Source organism: Sus scrofa, chromosome 11 (assembly GCF_000003025.6).
Source record: "Sus scrofa isolate TJ Tabasco breed Duroc chromosome 11, Sscrofa11.1, whole genome shotgun sequence".
In the NCBI taxonomy this organism is placed as follows: Eukaryota; Metazoa; Chordata; class Mammalia; order Artiodactyla; family Suidae; genus Sus; species Sus scrofa.
In genome coordinates, this window is record NC_010453.5 from 7,513,433 (window position 1) to 7,527,406 (window position 13,974).

A 13,974-nucleotide genomic window follows, 5' to 3' on the forward strand; every position below is an offset into this window, starting at 1 on the left:
CCCGCGCCATATGGAGATTCCCAGGCTAGGGGTGTAATCAGAGCTGCAGCTGCCGGCCTACGCCACAGCCACAGCAATATCAGATCTGAGCCACGTCTGCAACCTACACCACAGCTCATAGCAACACCAGATCCTTAACCCACTGAGCAAGGCCAGGGATTGAACCCGCAACTTCAGGGTTCCTAGTCAGATTTGTTTCCGCTGAGCCACGATGGGAATTTCAGGCCTCAGTTTCTTTACCCGAAGAAGCTGAGCAAGATCTCTAAATCTCCTCGCAGCCCTACCATCGGGAGAGTTTATTATCTGAGCAAACAAGCAATGCAGAAATACAGGCAGTGTAAGCCATGGGCAACCCTTAAATCATTCATGTCTGACTTCCAAACGCTGTGCCAGAGAACACAAAAGATGCATCCATTTTTAACCCTCAATGATTCTGTGCTGGGACAATGCTTGGAAGGTGTCTCCCCACAGGACGTGGGAGATTCTCAAAAGAAGCTGATGCCTCACCTTCCAGCATCAGCACAGGAAGCCCAGCCCCCCAGGGATCTAGAACCTTCCAGCACTTTGAGGGGGGGAGGGGTGGGGATTGTTGAAAGGAAATGGGCTCAGAAAGGAGGCTGTGCTCCATTAAAACTGAAGCAAAACCAGAAACTAATGGGTTTGTTATTTAATAGGTCACCCTTTTCAGTAATAGATTTATTTTCAAAAGAAAACTTCTGTTAGAGGGCAAGTTATTGGGAAGAAATCAGATTCTGCTGGTTGAAATGTGAAGAAGCCAGGCAGGAAGGATGGGGGTGGCTTGTAGGTTCCTCTCCTCTTATCTGATAGTTCCTGTCCAGCCCCCGTCATCAGTATTTCCTGGGAAACGGCATGTGTGATCACGATTTTAAAGACCGCTGGAATCCGTTTCCAGCCAAAGTCTGAAAGAAGATTTGGGTTCAGGCTCCATTTGAAGAAACCCAGGTTGTACTTCCCCCAGCATTTAGGGTAGGATGTTCCCGCTTATCTAAACTGCTCACATTGCAAATATGAGCAGCAGAGCCGGGGATTTAAATTCGGTCTTGATGGGAATTTGAACCGAAATAGTCTGCCCACTGCCACTTCATAAGCCGAGAATCATCAAGCCAGCTACACATACCTCGAGGGGGCCTTGCAGTTGCTCAACATAAATCAGCAAAATGACAGGCAATTGACTTTGAAGACAGCTCTCACATGGCTGAGTGGCTGGAGCTGCTGGAAGCAGATGAGGGCATTTTCCTGTAAACACGCCTGTGATTAGCACCGGAGTAAACGGGCGAGCGGCTCTATCTGTCAGACGCCAGCCTGCTCGGGACTTGTCTTTAGGTGGGAATCAACATGTGACTCAGTGCGGCCAAGTTGGCAGTTGTGAGGCAGAAGCTTGTATTTCAACCCCTGGTGCGTACTCCTTGTGACTTGCCCAGAAGGTAAGCAAGCAGATCACTCGATCTGGCCGTGCTTTTGTGGCGCAACGTACCAGGACTGTGGGACCCACACCCTCCAATGCCAAAGCAGTTTGGCTTGGCCCCCTCTCTGCCACTGTCCAGCTGGGCTGGGCATAACTCCGATTTTGGCAAAGGGGAAAGGTGCACCTTTCAACAGCTGACCTTACTAGGGCCATTTGGGGTCACCAAGTCACAGGCCTGAAGCAATCAGGAAGGTGACATCAGTGGCTAAGCTGGCTGGAGGCCCCTGGGAGAGTGCTGACCGGTCCAGGGAGGCAGGCTGACCCTGCTGCAGTGGGGGTTTTGCCAATGGGGACAGAGAGCCCGGGGTTGTCATACCAACTGGTTTTTCAAAAGAAGCCAGAAATCAGGATTTTCATGAAATGCTATGTCTGCCAAAGAAACCATGACTACAGGCCAAAAGCAACCTCTGGTGTCCAGTGGCAGGGCCACCTTCATTTTGGCTCCTCCAAGCTCACTCCAGCTGTATCAAGTCTCTGAGCCATTTAAAGGGCTTTCCAGGAGAGACAGAGAGTTTGCTTAGACATCCTTGACAAGGGAATGCAAAGTCTCCCAGCTCTCCAGATCAAGAAGAGAGTATGTAAAAATTTTTTTTTTCAAATTTAGATCTTTCATGCGCAACTTAAACCCCTTCTTTTTATTCTCAGTCAGTGGAAATTCATCATTGTCAGAGTGATCATAAGCCACACGCGAGTTTTAGATTCCACTGGCAGGTAGCAGAAGGCAAGCCTGGAGCTCTGGAATTCCCGCGCAGGTAGCTTGTGCTGTGGGGGAGCAAGCAACCTGCTGGACTGGGCACTGGTCGCCAAGTGCTTTGAACCTCCGTTGGCCCTTTACGGAAAGACTTCTCTCCACCTTGCAGGGTCCTCTCCTGGAAAAGCAGGTTCTGGAAGACATGGCCACTTCCTCCTGGGTTCAGCTTGATTGACTATGACTCTCAGGCCACTTCTTGCCACGTGTTTGGGAAATCTGGGCAAATTTCTTCACCTTTCTACACCTTGGGGACCTCGTCTGTAAGATAGGGATTAAAATCGTGCTTGGTCTACAGACTTCCAGTGAGGAGTAAACGAAACGGTCTAAGTTAGTACTCAGCTCTGGTCCTGGCATGTGGTGAGCCTGGAAGATGCAGCTTAGGTGATGAGCTGGGCACAGTGGTGATGATGGGGAGGGGGGAGTCTAGTGGGGCCCACGTTCTGGATGACTGGGTGGGGAGTGGAGCCGTTAATTGAAGCAGGGGATACCAGTGAGCGACTGGGTTGGGAGACAGGCAGTTTGCTTAATCTGTGGCACAATGAATTTAAGTCCCCCCCAAGCCTGAGGTACAGCAGTCCAGTCAGAAGCTGAGTTGTGGGTTTGGATTCTTGGTGGAGACAGTCTCAGCTTGGAGGCAGCAGTGATGATGGTGTGTGGGTGAGATTGCCCAGAGAGAGTGTAGTTTCAGGGGACAAGGGACACAAGAGGACTGAGACCCCAAACCAGAGGTTCAGTGGGAAGGGGGTCGGGGAGAGAAGTGAGAGGGGGCATCTCGAGAGTTGGAGGGACGAAGTCCCAGAGAAGGGTTTTGTGGGAACCAATGGGGCAGTGGAGGACATGGTTCCGTCTTTGAGAGGTTTGCAGTCTGATGAAAAAGCCAAAACAAACAGAAGGATTTCTCAAGATGGGGCATCCAGAGAGGTGGCGGGAAGGACCCGAGAGAGGAGTTCCACTGTGGCATGGGGATGACCCCGCCAGGTGCTCCTGGGGTGGTGGTGGAAGGCACTACCTGAGGTTATATGGGAGAGGCTCTTTGGGGACAGTGACAGCAGAGGTTTGAGGAACCCACATGGCTCAGGGGCCCACACTGGAGTGCGCACGGGGCGGGGGTGGGGGTGCTGTGGAGTGGGGTGCGTGGCTTCTGACCCAGCAAGTGCACTCCAGGCATTGCCTGACGCCTACTCAGCCTTCTGGGCCCGAATGGGGAGCAAAGTCTCCAAGGGAGGCAGCGCCTCTCCCTGCCTGTGCAAGGCTGGCAGCATGTGCCACAGGGGGTGGGGAGAAGGCGGGGGAGGCGAGCTGGGGCCTTGGCATCACTGTGTGGTGCTCCTTGTGTGTGAGGGGACCAGAGAAGGGGGCCAGGAGCCAGAGGGATGGTGGATGGTAAGGGACTCCGGCATATGGATGAGGAACGGAGGGAGGGATGGAAAATCCCAGAAAAGGAAGAGAGATGTTTCAGAGGGGAAACGTCCTGACGCCACAGGCGGCATTTTGCTGAAAGGGAGAGGAACCCACCGGACAGTGCTGGAGGCTGCAGCTGGTCCTGAGGGTAGCGAGCAAGTGCCCAGCGCTGAGCCTGCCCTGGCCCTCCCCTCTGGACAGCCGGGACCTCCCTGCCTTTTCCCGGGAAGCAGCAGCTGGTAGCACGGTGCTTTCCAGAAGATCCGGGTGCCTGTGAATGAGCCCACTGGACAGAGATCCAGGGCAGAGCCACATGTCAGGGACATGCCACCAGGGGCAGCCGCATCCATGGAGGTCCCTGCCCTTCCCGGGCTGCAGGGAAGCCCCAGCTGGGGAGGCTCCCTACCTGGCATCTGTTCTTCCCTCCCTGTGGCTCCCTTTGAACTTGAACCCTGTACAGCCAGACCCACAGTAAAAAGGAAGCAGGCGCAGCTAAGAAGGTCAGAGACAGGCTGATGGCTCTTCTTCATGGGCCCGCCTGGCACCTCTGGAGCTGCCGCCTTTGTTCTGTGCCTCCTGTCTCCCTCTTCCCACATAAAACTGCTCAGACCCACGTCAGCTCCTGGTTCCAACACGGAAAATATAGCAGCACACAATATGTTGTTTTGGCAGAAAGCTATGAATTTGAGTATGGAATGTCTGTCACGGGGGCCCATCCAATTAACTCACTTGTCGAGAAATCAGAATAAATAGTTGAGAAGAGGCGACTGCAGCTTCGCACAGACCTTTATTTCTTGCTTATTTTCCTGGTTGAGCAGGTGCAGTCACCAGGACATAGATTTAGGGTGCAGGAGGAAAGAATCCAGTCTTCCCCCGCCCCCCCGGCCTCCCCTTCCACGAAGAAACGGGGTCACTGCCGTGCATTTCCGACTCCGGAGTTCTGGGGAACTTCTGCTTAGGAGCGTGTCGTGGGGGCAACCCTGGCAGGTTCCCTGTGGTCTGACACAAAGCTTGGGCCTGACTCCAGAAGGTTCCCCCTTCTTAGGTTTTCCTCTGTGGCTGACGGGCTTGGCCACGCCCAGCGAACAGGGAAGGGGTCGGACAGCCCAGCCTGACACTTGTGCCCCAGGAAGCGGGGGTCCCAGGACAAGCCCCCAAAGGGAGGGCCCCGGGCTCTCGGGGAGCGCAGGGGCACTGCCTCGCCCCTACTGGGGAGCCGACGTGGGCCCCAGGGCAGCCTTTGCAAGACCTGCTCTACCGCGAGGCCCTTGAGAAAGAAGAACCCAGGGCACATGCGCGCCAATCACGTGGCTTTCCTTTGCGCTTTTTCCTGGGGCTCTCGGTCTTTACGGCCTTGCTAAGGTGGAGGTGAAGCCCAAGGCCATTCCGCATGGCACCTGCATCCCTAAGTTCGGAAGAAGCTGACGTGGGCCAGTTTCCTGCAACCGTAGGAGCAGCGAGGGACTGAATTTCCGTGGCCCACCAGGAGGCTTGGCCCGTCGCGCCCGCACGCCTTTCCCCAGTCCCGTGCTTCTGAAAGGCGCCCTCCCGGCCTCCGCGGGCCCCCATCCCTGCCCGCAGCCCCTGCGCTGCAACCTCCCAGTCATCAGCATTCACTCTCCGGTTCTGCTTCAGTGTTTTTCCAAGAGTGGTGCATAAGCCCCAGGCCAGGCAAGAGTACTTTTTGACCTTTGCTCTTGGAGGCAAGCGCTCCAAGTAATGAGGGCCGGGAAGAAGGAAAAGGCAGTGCTGAAGCCCAAATTCCATGTCCTGGGCGTCAGTCAGGAGTCAAAGGCCCCTTCTTCAAGGGCTGCAGACGAAGTTTGCCTTTGTGCTGCGGTGCTGCTTCCATTTCAAAGGCTCCATCAGCAAATTGCGTGAGTCATTCCTGGAACCTTCAGGAGTCTCCATGGTGACAGGGTTGAGTGGGCCGGAGGAGGGAAGCCAGCATTCACTGCACTCCCCAACTAGTTCCTCTTTTCTGATTTTTTTTTTCCGCTTTCAATAGAGACCATGGCTGAGGCTTTAGCTTTTTATTTTTCTAGCGAACCACAAAATGGGGCCTCCCTAAGCTCCTTTTCCATTTTGTCACAAAACATTTTATATAAATATGTATTCTTCTCTTTACCTGCCGTTGTTGAGGCCATTAAAAAAAACAAAACAAAAACTATGCATTTGTAGGTTTGAGGGTTTTTTGTTTTGTTTGTTTGTCCAGTATTTTGAGAAAAGATCTGATTTCCTGTTTGTATCAATGCAGAGCCTCTGTTACCTGGAACAGAGACGCCAGTAGCCTCAGCCCCAGAGGGTGGAACACCTTTCTAGCCCACCAGCCACACAGCAGAGGTTGACCAGAAGTCTGAAAATACTGTCCAATCAGGATTGGCAGAGACGTGGATGTTCCTATACTCCAGTGCTCTCAGTGCACAGAACAGTTTTCCTGTGATGCTCAGGGCAAAGCGCAGTACTCTGGGCCCGATAGGGAAGGAGTTAGGGAAGGAGCGTTGCCATCCCTGTCTTGGTCCCAAGAATCTGAGCAGGAATCTAGGGTTTTTGTTTTTGTTTTTGTTTTCCAAATAGAACTAAGTATTAAAATTTGTCCCCAGTGTAATGCGACTTGATCAATCTAAATATATTTGTATAATCTTGGGGGTACAGATCCTGTGGCATAGTGGTATGTCACCCAAATGCTCACGTCTGTGGGTGGCGATGAGTTTACAACACATGGTAATCTGAATTCTGCTGCCTCCAGTGTCCCCCAGCTGCAGCAGGACACACAGCCTCCCGAAGCCCTCCCCTGGCTCTGTTGTCTCCAGGGCCATGGCCTGAGCACTCTGCTCTGTAGGCACAGCCCCTCTCTCCACTGGTGGTGACTGAAGACCCAGTGTGCCGACCCTGGCAGGGCTCGGGGTGGGATGGGGGGTGGGGGTGGAAAAGGGCCTTATGTGCTCTGTTAGTCCCTGATGGGGACCCAAAGCAAGGATGCTCAGGCCTCCATGTACCAGTCCTCTCTCATCGCTTTCTGTCTCCTCCCATCGCCTCAGACCCAGCATTGGCTCCAGGAGCCCTGTCACATGGAAACCATGTCTTTGTAACCAGAATGCCTGTCACTAGAATTTCTCTGACAATGGGACTGTTCCAGTGGGTGTTGCTTGCTGAGTCTTGCTCAGGTTTCTTTCTCTTTTTCTAAATTAATTTTTAAAAATTAAATTATAGTTGATTTACTACGTTGTGCCAATTTCTGCTGTACAGCACAGTGACCCAGTCATATATATATATATTGTGTATATACACGCACACATATATATACACATTCTTTTTCTCACATTATCTTCCATCATGGTCTATCCCAAGAGACTGGATATAGTTGCCTGTGCTATACAGTAAGACCTCATTGCTTATCCATCCTAAGTGTAATAGTTTGCATCTACTAATTCCAAACTCCTAGTCCCTCCCACTCCCTCCCTCCTCCTTAACAACCACAAGTCTGTTCTCCATGTCTGTGAGTCTGTTTCTGTTCTGTAGATAGGTTCATTTGTGCCACATTTTAGATTCCATGTGGTATCATAGGGTATTTGTCTTTCTCTTTTTGACTTACTTCACTTTATATGAGAATATCTAGTTGCATCTATGTTGCCACAAGTGGCATTATTTTGTTATTTTTTATGGCTCAGTAGTATTCCATTGTGTATATGTACCACAACTTCTTAATCCATTCATCTGTCAGTGGACATTTAGGTTGTTTCCATGTCTTGGCTGTTGTGAATAGTGCTGCTATGAATATAGGGGTGCATGCATCTTTTTGAATTGTAGTTTTGTCCAGATACATGCCCAGGATTGGGATTGCTAGGTCATATGGTGGTTCTATATTTAGTTTTCTGAGGACCCTCCGTACTGTTTGCCATGGTAGATGTACTAATTTACATTCCCACCAGCAGTGTAGCAGGGTTCCTCTTTCTCCACACCCTCGCCAGCTCCTCAAGTTTCTTAACTTTTTTTTTTTTTTTTTGTCTTTTTGCCATTTCTTGGGCCGCTCCCGCAGCATATGGAGGTTCCCAGGCTAGGGGTCGAATTGGAGCTGTAGCCACCGGCCTACGCCAGAGCCACAGCAACATGGGATCCAAGCCGCGTCTGCGATCTACACCACAGCTCACGGCAACGCCGGATCCTTAACACTGAGCAAGGCCAGGGATCGAACCCGCAACCTCATGGTTCCTAGTCGGGTTCGTTAACCACTGCGCCACGACAGGAACTCCCCAAGTTTCTTAACTTTTGTGTGAGGTCATAAAGCTTTTCAAAGGTGTAGTAAAAGCCCTGAACCCTCTCTCGGAAAAGTGCATGTACACATGCAGCATTTCCCAGACAAACTCAGAAGTTTACAGACCTGGGGAACCAATTCCTGGGCCTCTGGGTAAGAATCCTGCCGAAGGAGGAATTTTCTTGCAAGGACTTTCTCAGCACCGCTTTGGTTTCTGGTCTAATCCAACTCATCAGTGTGCCCAAGATACTCACTGCAGCTGAACCCCCGCCGTGGGTGTACCCGGGTCCAAGCTGAGACTGCCGCGCCATGCACATGAATTTTCAAGTCCCTTATTCCACATATGCTGTCTATAAATAAGCCTGTAAAAGAAAGTATTTCCTACTCAAGCCTGCTCTTCAGGCTCCTGTAAAGATGCCTCCAGCTCCACTTGGAAAGGCAGAGCACCAAGGCTATGTGCCAAACCCTAGACAGCCCAGGACGCCAGCACTTGAGGCTGGAGAATCCAAAAGACACATATATAGGTCCTTATCTAGCTTGAATTTTTTAAAAATCACACATGCAATTAATTTTTCTGTTTTTCTGCCTGTTTTCTTTGTTGTGAAGAAGGTATTTGTAAAGTAAATTTATTTTATGTAACTTTTCCCTGCCCTGCATTTTGTCCTAAGCGATGGGATGTTGGGATGGTTCCTGTATCCATTTCTTGTGGCTGTACCAAATTACCACAAACATGGTGTCTTAAAACAATAGCAGTTTACTCTCACAGTTCTGGAGGCTAGACGTCCAAAATCAAGGTCTTGGCAAGGTCATGCTCCCTCTGCAGGCTTTCAAGGAGACCTCTCACCGGCTTCTTCCAACTTCCGGTGGCTCCAGATATTCCTTGACTCCTGCTGCCATCTTTCCATGCCTCCTCCTTCTCCCTGTGTGTCTCTCCTCTGTGTCTTTTATAAAGATACTTGTCACCAGATTTAGGGCCCAGCCCACTAGTCCAAGACGATCTCATCTAAAGCTCTTTAACTTAAATCTTAATCGCATCTGCAAGACCCTTATTCCAAATCAGATGACAGTCACAGGTTCCAGGGATGAGGATGTGGACACACCTTTGGGGCCCCCACTTTGGCCACTGCGGTATTGCTCATCTATGTCCCCAGGACCTCACAGTGCCTGGCCCGCAGTCACAGCCTAGCAGGTGTCAGTGTGTTTGTGTCTGATGGTTTAGAATTGAACTTGGCACTCAGGCATTCTATCTGCCCAATTCTGAGTAAAGGTGGTCTCTGTGGAAGGAGCTCGTGTCTTCAGCATTCCTTGGCTATGAAAAAAGCTACCAGACTAATCAGAGCAGTCTCTTGCTTTCCCTCAGGGATTTCTGATAGACTCTTTGATGCCATTGTTTCAGCTGAACCATGTTTTAGGTATGTAGAAGGTATCTAGGAATAAAGTAAATATGTTTGAAGGTCTTTTTTTCTCCCTTGAAGTGGGGTCTTCTCAGACCTTCAGCATCTGAAAATAAGTTGGATTTTATTTATGAGGTACCCTTATATGTGTATATTTCATAATGTATATTAGGATAAAAGATGCATTTATGAGAGTGCAACTATAAATTTTCATGTAGATGGTCTCATTCCTGTCATATGGCATTGCACTGACACCTAATCTTCACTTCATTTAGATGATACACATACAGAGGAAGTGGCATGCCTTTTCTTTCTTTAAAAATGCAGCTGTGACATAGAGGACAGACTTGTGGTTGCCAAGGGGGAGGGGGAGAGGGTAGAATGGATGGGGAGTTTGGGGCTAGTAGATGCAAATTACTGCATTTAGAAGGGATAAGCAATGAGGTCCTACTGTACAGCACAGAGAACTATATCCAGTCTCTTGGGATAGACCATGATGGAAAGTAATATAAGAAAGGGAATGTGTATATATGTATGACTGGGTCACTTTGCCATACAGCAGAAATTGGCACAACCCTGTAAATCAACTAATAAAAATATAAAAAAAAATTTTTAATGCAGCTGTGTATAATGCACTAATAGAGGATAAATTAATATAATCAGAGTTCCCCCCACTCTGGAGTGCAAATTTTAAGCTTTCAATGTACCATGAAGTCTCTCCAACCTCACTCTCTGGAATGGTTTTATTTGACAAGGTTAAAAGTGGCAGTGAGAAGTCTGGCTTTGCCAGCAGGAACTTTTTAAAACAAGTTCTATAATTCACACAGTACATACCTTGCAATTTCATGAGGGTGGTCATATTTTATTTATGAAATGTTTGGAGTCTGGAATCCAAAATTAGGGAAGGTCCAAAGTCTTTGTTCCCTATTCATAGTGTAAATGAGTTCAAGTTGCATTATTTACATGGTTTTTTTGTTCCACGTTCTTTTAAATGTAAGGCTTTGGGAGGGGGCTTTATTAATAATTTTTGTCATCATTTATTCATTTTCCAATGAACAAACAGCAGAAGAATCAGAATAGAGCCAGAGAAAAAGTAGTTTCCCTATCTGAGTGGTCACATCACATACCTTGGGAGTGGCAGGAACACACAAGTTAGGCAGCCACCCGATCAAAGCACACTGCCCAGGACAGTCAGGTTTAAATGGGGGTGTGTGTGGTGAGGCTTGAAGTTAAAGATGCATTAACATCAAGCCTTTCAACTTCACATAGTAATAAACCCCAGCAACAACACAGCATCAATCAACCAAATAAGACTTCTCTAAAAAAGCTTACACGTACCCCCGAGGGATCCCTGCGGACAGATTCCATGTCCAAGTTGAAAGGATGGTTGGAATTGCCTCCTCCTTGTCCTGCTCTCTGCTCTGCAAACACTTTGCAATTTTCTCTTTCCCGAAAGAAAATTTCATCTGCAAAGAGGCTGGCTCCTCTGCAAAAACTAGCCGACCTGTCTACTGCAATTAGTTAGCCTCATTGTTTCAAAGTACCGTGTGTTTGATTTTTAAGCTCCCTGACAACTCTATGTGGTTTTAATTAACTTCTTAGAAGACAGTTGTTTTAAATTCAAAAGGGTTCCTGGATAAAAAGTCACATTATCTGTTTGTGTCAATGTGTGTTTTTAAGCCTGCAAGCTTTTTCCTTGCTGCAGATAGATGGGATGCTTTATTTATCAAAGGTTGGCTTTTCCTATGTGTCTTTGTGAGAGATACATGCTGGGATTATTTTGTATAAAGTTCGGCCCAGACCAAATAAGGTGTAGGGAAGAAACAACTGATTCTGGCTCTCAAAACTCTCTGTGGCTGCATTTGCCTACAAGTTCAATTCGAGACCTATGAAGTTCTTTATAATGCATTGTGATACAGGCTTTTTAAAACACGATTTCTTTCTTTCTTTTTTTTTTCTTTTTTCTTTTTTTTCTTCTTTTTTGTCTTTTTAGGGCCGCACCCGTGGCACATGGAGGTTCCCAGGCTAGGGGTGTAATTGGAGCTACAGTTGCCGGCCTACACCACAGCCACAGCAACCCAGGCTCCTTAACCCACCGAGCAAGGCCAGGACCTCGTGGTTCCTAGTTGGATTCACTTCCACTGGGCCACGACGGGAACTCCCGACAACATAATTTCTTTCTTTTCTTTTTTTTGTCTTTTTGCTATTTCTTGGGCCGCTCCCGCGGCATATGGAGGTTCCCAGGCTAGGGGTCTAATCGGAGCTGTAGCCACTGGCCTACGCCAGAGCCACAGCCACGCGGGATCCGAGCCACGTCTGCAGCCTACACCACAGCTCATGGCAACGCCGGATCGTTAACCCACTGAGCAAGGGCAGGGACCGAACCCGCAACCTCATGGTTCCTAGTCGGATTTGTTAACCACTGTGCCACGACGGGAACTCCCCAATAACATAATTTCTTGAGCAACTTCAGTACACCCAAGAGTGGGGCCTATTTGTTGTTTGTCCATGAGAGTGAATGGGAGTACTAAGCACATGGGATGCCAAGAGAGCAGGTGTAAACCAGGACTCCCTGGCAAACAGGTAAGTAGACTCCCACCAGACAGATGGAACTCTTCTGCCCCCTGGACTACTACCAAGGGCTTTTGAAGGCCCCATGTGTGCTGGCTTCTCCACTGAAGAGCTGTGCAATCTTGTGCCAGTCACTTAACCTCTCTGTGACTCTAAAATGGGGATAATAACAGCCCCTACTTGGGAGTTCCATTGTGGCTCAGCAGGTTAAGGACCTGACTAGTATCCACGAGGATACAGGTTCTATCCCTGGCCTTGCTCAGTGGGTTAAGGATCCTGCATTGCCACAAGCTGCAGCATGGGTCACAGATGCAGTTCAGATTCAGTGTTGCCATGACGTGGGCTAGGCTGGCAGCTGCAGCTCTGATTCAACCCCTAGCCTAGGAACTTCCATATGCCACAGGCACAGCCCTAAAAAGCAAAAACAAACAAACAAAACAGTCCCTGTGTCCTAGGGCTGTAATGAGGACTGAGTCCTCACAGAACAGAGCATGACAGTATTAAACACACATTATCTTAGCTTTTGGTATTGTTCACTTTTTTCTTCTTTTTTTTTGGATGCCCTTTGGCCTATGGAGTTCCTGGGCCAAGGATCAGATCTGGGCCACAGTTGTAGCCTACGCTTCAGCTTTGGCAATGCCGGACCCTTAACCACTGTGCAGGGTGGCGGGTCAAATCTGCATGCCAGCGCTGCAGAGACATCACCAATCTCATGGGGCCACAGCAGGAACTCCCTTTATTCACATTTTTGAATTGCATTATAACTCAAAGAAAACCAAGAACTATTAGCACGTGTCATATAGTGAAGCCTGATGTCCACTGGAGAACTATTGCCTTGATGATCTACAGGACACTTGCTGGGACGGGATGATAGTGAGGTTAGTTATGGCAATGCAGCAAAGGCTGACCAACCTCCTTCTACTCTCCTGCCCTGAGGTCAGAGAGTCGAGGTGCTGGATCTATTCACATGTGTAAAATAGGAAAAATGTATCTTTGTTGTATGTGCCATGGACACAGCCAAAAAAATTAAAAAAGAGCATAAGAATATTAAAGACTTCAATGATTCTCTCTCTCTGTCTCCCTTTTGGCATGAGATGTGCTGACATGAAGGGTATTTAATTTGAACAGTTAGTCTCCTGCTTGGTACATAGTAGGCATTTGTTAAATATTTGTTGGAAAAAGGAATGAATAATTAAAACAAACCTTATTACTCTTTTTACTATTTCAGTTCTGTTCTTCAGTTTATGTACTTATCCAACATTTATTCTATCCAGTTGACAAGTACTGTAAAAGACACTGAGAATCCAGCATCCTTCCTGCCCTCATAACCCGCACATAGCTTCTTCACTTAACCATCCGTTTAACCTGGGACATCGCCTTTGTGGTCCCTTTCTTCATATAAGATGACAGGAATTATAGCCTTTCTGAATAGCCCTTGGAGATGCTGTGAAAACGAAGTAGGATAAGATGGTTTGTAAATCATTAAGTTGTACACTACTATATCTTTGATGCACTCTAGCAGTTAGAATGCAAGTAAAAGGAAGCTTCACTCAAAATCGCTTAAACCATCCAGGGAATGTTAGCTCAAGTAATTGAAAATGCTAGTGATAATACTGGCTTCACCGAAGGCTTGATCCAGTAGGTCAATGATGTCATCAAGATTCCAGTTTCTTTCCTGTTCTTCACTTTGCCCTTTTCGGATGTCTTCTACGGTTTACTCCCCTTATGGTCCCCTGTGGCTTCCAGCAACTCTCAGGGAGGGTAATTCCTCATTCTAGTCCAGAAGAGAAGAGAGACTTTCCCTGCCAGGCTTTTCCAACAAACAAACAAACAAGAAAAACTTAAGATCCACTCTGATTGGGCCTCCTAAGGTCACATGTCCACTCGGTAGCCAATGTCTGTGTCCAGAGGGGCTGGAAAGCCCTCATTGGCTTAGCATAGACTACATACCCCAACCCTGAAGATGGACATGAAATCATCTCCCCCTCCCCCAACCTCCTGCCCCCCCCACCCCAGTAGAAAATGGTTGGCTACTGGGCAGAGAATGAAGATGGAGGGAAATAGATAGTGAATATATAACCAACTAACTGTTCCATTAACTGAATTTGAAGCTAGT

General features: G+C 48.4%; 1 long non-coding RNA gene across 1 annotated transcript; it reads right to left on the reverse strand.

Moving 5' to 3' along the window:
* Positions 653-1,444, reverse strand: LOC106505255. Its single transcript, XR_001299470.2, has 2 exons — positions 1,139-1,444; positions 653-920 (listed from the first exon to the last, which is right to left on the reverse strand). It is a non-coding gene; the product is annotated as an uncharacterized LOC106505255 (long non-coding RNA).